At 32.1% G+C, this 6806-nt stretch overlaps 1 pseudogene; it reads right to left on the bottom strand.

The window, feature by feature from the left end:
• On the bottom strand, positions 1-212 carry LOC112100461 (annotated as a pseudogene).
• Between the last annotated feature and the right edge of the window lie 6594 nt (positions 213-6806).

The following is a 6806-nucleotide window of genomic DNA, read 5'->3' as shown; positions in this document are numbered from 1 at the left end:
GTGGGGTGCGCCAGGCCCTTGCAGTGGTGCAACGCAAGGGCGACGCTCGAGAGCCCCAGTAGCAAGCTCCCGTAGCGAACTCTCCGCCTTAAAAATGGTTAATTTAATATCGTGTGAGCCTTTGGCTCACATATCAGATATTAAACTGATAAGAACATATACAATATCTGAGATACTACACTTGATCTTAGCCAAAAGGCCGAGAAAGGTATGAGTTTTAAGCTTATGCAGTTGCTTCTTTTATATACATCTGACCGCTTCTTCTTTTTCTCTCTTGATCGATGTGTTTAATTTGGAAAAGTCTTAGAGAACTCCCTCTAAATAAAATTAGGCACTCCACATTCTCAACTAAAACAACTTTTTAACCGATAGCATAATTTTGAGAATGCTTTGATTATTTCATGGTGTATGAGGATAAAATTAAGTTAGTTTGGCCTTTTGTAATGAAAATAAGGAGTTAAGGTTGAATCTCTCCAATAATTTAATCTCTTGTAATGAAAACAAGAGAACAAGTATTCAATTTCTTAAATTTATATAATTTGGAAGGTTTAATTTAGTATTTTACTAACATAAAGTCTTACATGAAACCGTCAAAATATACACCCTTGCTATATTCTTAAAAACGGAAAATATATTTGATTTCCAATCATTTGTACTTCAAAATACTAAACAAAGTTCATCAGCGCGCTGCAGTTTCCACAATCACATGTGTTGGCTCTTGCATGCCCTTTTTGCTTTCAAACTGCTCTCTAAGACCTAAATAGCCATTCAATACTCAAATAAAAATACTCTCCACTGTTTGATAACAATCTCCAAGCAAAGAATGAATAGTATGCAACCATGGTTTTCTTAAATTTAATTGCTCTTTCTCTTTAAAAAGAAAAAATCTTAATAGTGAATTTTCAGTCCAGATATAATATTAAAAAAATTCCCCTTTCATTTTTAGATTCTCTCTAATATTTTTTTTATTTAATTCTCTATATTTGAATTGATATGAATATTATGAGTGAAAGAGTTGGAATTTTGGCTTATCAACGAATTGGAACACATTTAACAGCCAACAAACAACAAATGTGCTTTTAACACAAATGAAAATTGCAAACAACGATGCATGAGTGAAGGGGTGTAAAAGTAAAATTGTAAATACACGTAAAAGATGTTTCATGACTTTCTACGGGTGCCCAATAGCTCGACTCTAAGTCAAATGGGGAGCTAAGCCTGTTAGAAACGGGTCAAATTTATATAAAATTGACCAACTCAACCGAACCCCATCAATCTATAAACCAAACATGCAAACACCAGTTTTACGACGCCGTATGTTCAAGCTTTTATACAATTCAAGGTTTTATGTGAGGTTTCATAATTGCTAAAATTGGAAACCTTGCATGCTAATTTGATCAACCTTGAAGTTTTTTATGGGTTCTCTTTTTGTTGGGTTCTTATTAAAATAAATATGTTCTTTCTTCAGAGGAATTGATTATTAAGACAAACTTAAACCGGTTCTCTTAAACCACTTAATAATAAATAATGAATAAATTATTGTGATGTATAATGTTTAGTCTATGCTGTTACTCATCCTCTTGAATTGATTATTTAGCAGGGCTTAACTTTCTTATAAAGAATATAAGCAAATAATTGGTATTATTTTGTACAAGACTAGTTTTGGAAAACCATGTATATGTTGGATTTTTTCCCCCCAAAATATGTGTCGTACCACAGTTTTATTATGATTAAGAAAGACAATTCGGGATAGAAAAGAACAAAAAAAAATATTATTGAAAAAATCTACGCTGATTGAATGTGAAGTTTATAGATAAAATCATTCATTATGTCGTGTATCCCCAATTAATGCAGCCTTTGATGCTTCAATTGTCAATTCTAGTATTGAGCAAATGGTTACACCTATGGGTTCTGGATTGCAAGTCAACCCTATTACACCAATAACAGTAGGCAGCATAGGATAAGAGGCGTTACGTCTAGGAATCAGCAGCACGAAAACTTTGTTATAAATTGCCCTATATCCTAAGCAGGATCGGGATTAAGAAGAATGTTTGGGTTCAAGTTGCTTTATGTACATATGCGAAGAAAGATTTTCTTTCAAATATTTGAAATTTATACTCAACATATTCTAGGTATGTATATGTGTGTGTGTGTGTAAATGAACTTTATGCTAAATTAATGAAATGTTTCTATTATTTTCACTGATCACTAGGGCAAGTATGAATTAAATTTTGTCTCTAAACAATCAACACATCACATTTCACAATTCACGGTTGGAAAAATAATTATAAGATGAGTTAAAAAAAATCAATTAATGAATCAAGAATACGAACAGTAAGGTTTTGGTGTGTGGATTTCATAGATGGATGTGTTGTAGCAGGAAAATTTGGCATGGATTATTATAAGGTGGATTGGTATTTGATGATTTGATTCAAATGGGCTAGGATTTTAATTTAATGAGAAAACGATGTGCTCCTTTTTGTCACATAATGCATAATAAATGTCTATGTACATTATTAATTAATGTACTTATTATGGTAACTCTCTTTAATTCTTAAATTAGTAAAGATTTCTCGCAGAGAAAAAGTGCACACTACATTCATAACACTCCCCCTTTAATGTTCATTACAAACAATATGCCTCATTAAAATCTTTACATAATTGTTATTGTGTAATAACAATCAAATTAATTATGAGAAGATGAAAAGTCAAATCTAAAAGAAAATTTCTCTATTTATTAGATAATAGAGAATATACAAAGATGAGAAATGGTGATGACACATCACATTCTCAAGTCCCAGCTTTATATATATACTAGAAAATAGAACCGCGCTTCATGCGGCTTTGAAAAAAGAATTTAGTATTATCATTTTTTCTTACTTTACACTTAATGAAACTGATAAAAAATATGAATTGATTTTTTTTAAGATGAGGCAGCCTTATAAAAAATAAAAAAAGCTATTAGCCAGCAATACAAATAAAGAAGCAACACAAGATAAAGAATAAAATGAGAGAATATATTATAGAGTGATTTTATTCATTCTAATTGTGTGTGTACAAAACAAAATGATGAGCTCTCCTTTTTATAGTTATATAATCACTCCATGAAATTAATGAAAAATTATGGATTATAATTCCTTGTGAGATAGTGGGAGTTATAGGGAAGCTAAATGTTGCTAATGGGTGATAGTGGGGAGACTAAGAGATATATGTTATGAACATCCACATTTTTTTTAATAAATTCATAACACTCCCCCTTAGATGTTCATTACCAAGAATATGCCTCATTAAAACCTTTACATAATTGTTATTGTGTAATAACAATCAAATTAATTATGAGAAGATGAAAAACCAAATCTAAAAGAAAATTTCTCTATTTATTAGATAATAGAGAATATACAAAGATGAGAAATGGTGATGCCACATCATCTCCTCAAGTCCCAGCTTTATATATATACTAGAAAATAAAACCGCGCTTCACGCGGCTTTAAAAAAGAATTTAATATTATCATTTTTTCTTACTTTACACTTGATGAAACTGATAAAAAATATGAATTGATTTTTTTTAAGATGAGGCAGCCTTATAAAAAACAAAAAAAGAAGAAGCTATTAGCCAGCAATACAAATAAAGAAGCAATACAAGATAAAGAATAAAATGAGAGAATATATTATAGAGTGATTTTATTCATTCCAATTGTGTGTGTACAAAACAAAAAGATGAGCTCTCCTTTTATAGTTACATAATTACTCCATGAAATTAATGAAAAATTATGGATCATAATTCCTTGTGAGATAGTAGGAGTTATAGGGAAGCTAATGGTTACTAATGAGAGATAGTGGGGAGACTAAAAGATATATGTTATGAACATCTACATTTATTTTAATAAATTCATAACATTCCCCCTTGGATGTTCATTACAAACAATATGTCTCATTAAAATCTTTACATAATTGTTATTGTGTAATAACAATCAAATTAATTATGAGAAGATGAAAAGCCAAATCTAAAAGAACATTTCTCTATTTATTAGATAATAGAGAATATACAAAGATGAGAAATTATGATAATACATCACCTCCTCAAGTCTGAAAAATTATGGATCATAATTCCTTGTTAGATAGTGGGAGTTATAGGGAAGTTAAAAGTTGCTAATGGTAGATAGTGGAGAGACTAAGAGATATATGTTATGAATATCTACATTTATTTTAATAAATTCATAACACTCCCCCTTAGATGTTCATTACAAAGAATATGTCTCATTAAAATCTTTGCATAATTGTTATTGTGTAATAACAATCAAATTAATTATGAGAAAAAAAAGCCAAATCTAAAACAAAATTTCTCTATTTATTAGATAATAAAAAATATAAAAAGATAAAAAATTGTGATGTCATATCAGCTCCTCAAGTCTCAACTTTATATATATATATATATAGGAGGCTGTTCCAGTCCCAGAGTGGAACAACACTCTATTAATTTTTTTGGTCCACCATGTGCAGCCACAGGTGGCCTTTGGATTTGAATCCAAAGGCCACCAGCCTCCCTCCCGAACATTGTTCCAATCCGAAATTCCGGATTGGAACAGCACTTTATATATATATATATATATATATATAGATAAAGATATATAGATTTTGAATATAATTATTGGAATTTCAGTTTTCAGAAAATAATAAGACGGTTTTCCCTTTTCTTGAGACTTGAGTGATGGAAAATAAATAATTAGTACAACTCTGTTTAATACCGGAGGAGATTTAAGATTGTAATTGAAAAACGTATAAAATGGACTTTTAAGCGAATATGAGAAGTTCTCGTTGCGCGCCAAGTACTTATAATTTTAAAAAATATAATATATAATAAAATTTGTGTTTCACGTCACATTTTATTTAACTTCAGATTGACGTGATATTTAGCATGATTTAATCGATTTTTTGGTAAACTAAATTCCAAGTTTATTACCTTACTTTGTTACAATATTCCGATAAATTATCAATTAAACCAATTGGACTCGCTAATGGGGAGCATTTCTTACTTTGTTATTGAACTCGATTTTATGAGTCTCTCCATGTATGTTGTGGGTAGGGTGGCAACTGATAACGATAGAGATAAAACTTAAAATATCCTTATCATTAGTCTTGTAATTATCTTTGTAGTTATCGTTAGTCTTGTAATTATCTTTGTAGTTATCTTGTAAGCTAATGTTTATCATATGTATCCTTAGCTTGTATATAAGCAAAGTATATGTGATATGAACCTCATTGAAAACTGAGGCTTACAAATCGTCCTCCAGAGTTTTATTGTTTTATGGTATCAGAGCTTTATAAGTCTAACGACTTTTGTGTTAAATTCTCAATCTTTTCATGATGAGTTCTTCTTCCACTTCCCATGCTAGTTCTTCGTCTCTGCCCTCTAATATTACCAATTCAGTCAATGTTCGTCTTGACCGAAATAATTATCCTTTGTGGCTTGCTCAAATTGTGCCTCTTCTTCGCAGTCGTAACTTGCAAAAATATGTTGATGGCACAAGCATTTGTCCTGCTCCTTTTCTAAAAGACGAAAATGGAGAAGTAACTGATATAATTAATCCAGCATATGAGGAATGGATCCAGAACGATCAACTTGTTCTCTCTTGGATTAATGGCTCTCTTTCTCAATCCTTGCTAAGTACTATTGCACGTTACACTTCTGCACGTGCTGTCTGGTCTTCTTTAGAACAACGTTTTGCTTCCCAAAATCAACAACGAATCGTCGAGTTGCGTACTGAGCTAGTTACTACTAAACGTAGTGATCTTTCTATTTCTGATTTTCTGGATAAAATTCATTCCATTGCTGACAATCTCTCTCTCTCTGGTAGTCCTATTTCTGATGAAGACTTGGTCTCCATCATTATGAGTAATGTTGGTCCTTTATATGAAAATACAGTTGCCTCTGTTCAAGCTCGTGAAACTCCTATTAGTTATGCTGGTCTTGAAGCTTTACTTTTGAGTGCTGAGCGACGTCTCACTTCTATTAAACAATATCCTTATTCGTCCGACTCAACAGTTGTCATGAAAGTCACTCGAGGTGGCCCAAATAATAGAGGTGGTCGTGGCTTCCCACGTAATAATGGTGGTCGTGGTGGTGTTAATAATTTTTCTGGGGGTTTCAATGGTGGTAATGGTTTTACTGGATGGTCTAGTGGTTCTAATCATTCTGGTTTTGGTTATCAAAATAGAGGGCTACTGCCAACTCCAGGACGTGGGAATTTTTCCTCTTCGCCAAATTTCAATCTTGGTAATGGTCCTATCAACAAACCCCCAATGGGTCCTTTTCCTTCTGGTAATCGGATTCAATGCCAAATCTGTCAGAAAATGGGTCACTCAGCTATTGATTGCTACAATCACATGAATCATGCATATGAGGGTCGTATCCCTCCCCAACGGCTTTCTGCAATGATTTCTACAACATCTTTTGGTTCCCCAAATTGGTTAACAGATACTGGTGCTAATGCTCATATAACTCCAGATAATGCGAATTTAATGCATCCTCGTGATTACAATGGTCAGGATACCATCGGTGGTGTCGTTGGTGGTTCAGGTTTGCCTATTAAATTCATTGGTCATTCTTACTTATCTGCTAATTCTTCCACTTTTCTTTTAAATGATGTTCATCATTGTCCACAAGCTTCCCATAATATTTTATCCGTTCATAAATTTTCTAATGACAATAATTGTAGTTTCACCTTCTTTCCTGATTATTTTGTTGTACAGGATTTGGCAACGAAGAAGACACTTTTCCCCGGACCGAGCAGTAATGGTCTTTATCT

This window comes from Citrus clementina, unplaced genomic scaffold, assembly GCF_000493195.1.
Source record: "Citrus clementina cultivar Clemenules unplaced genomic scaffold, Citrus_clementina_v1.0 scaffold_3, whole genome shotgun sequence".
NCBI classification, from domain to species: domain Eukaryota; kingdom Viridiplantae; phylum Streptophyta; class Magnoliopsida; order Sapindales; family Rutaceae; genus Citrus; species Citrus x clementina.
This window is presented reverse-complemented; position numbering and strand designations above follow the sequence as displayed.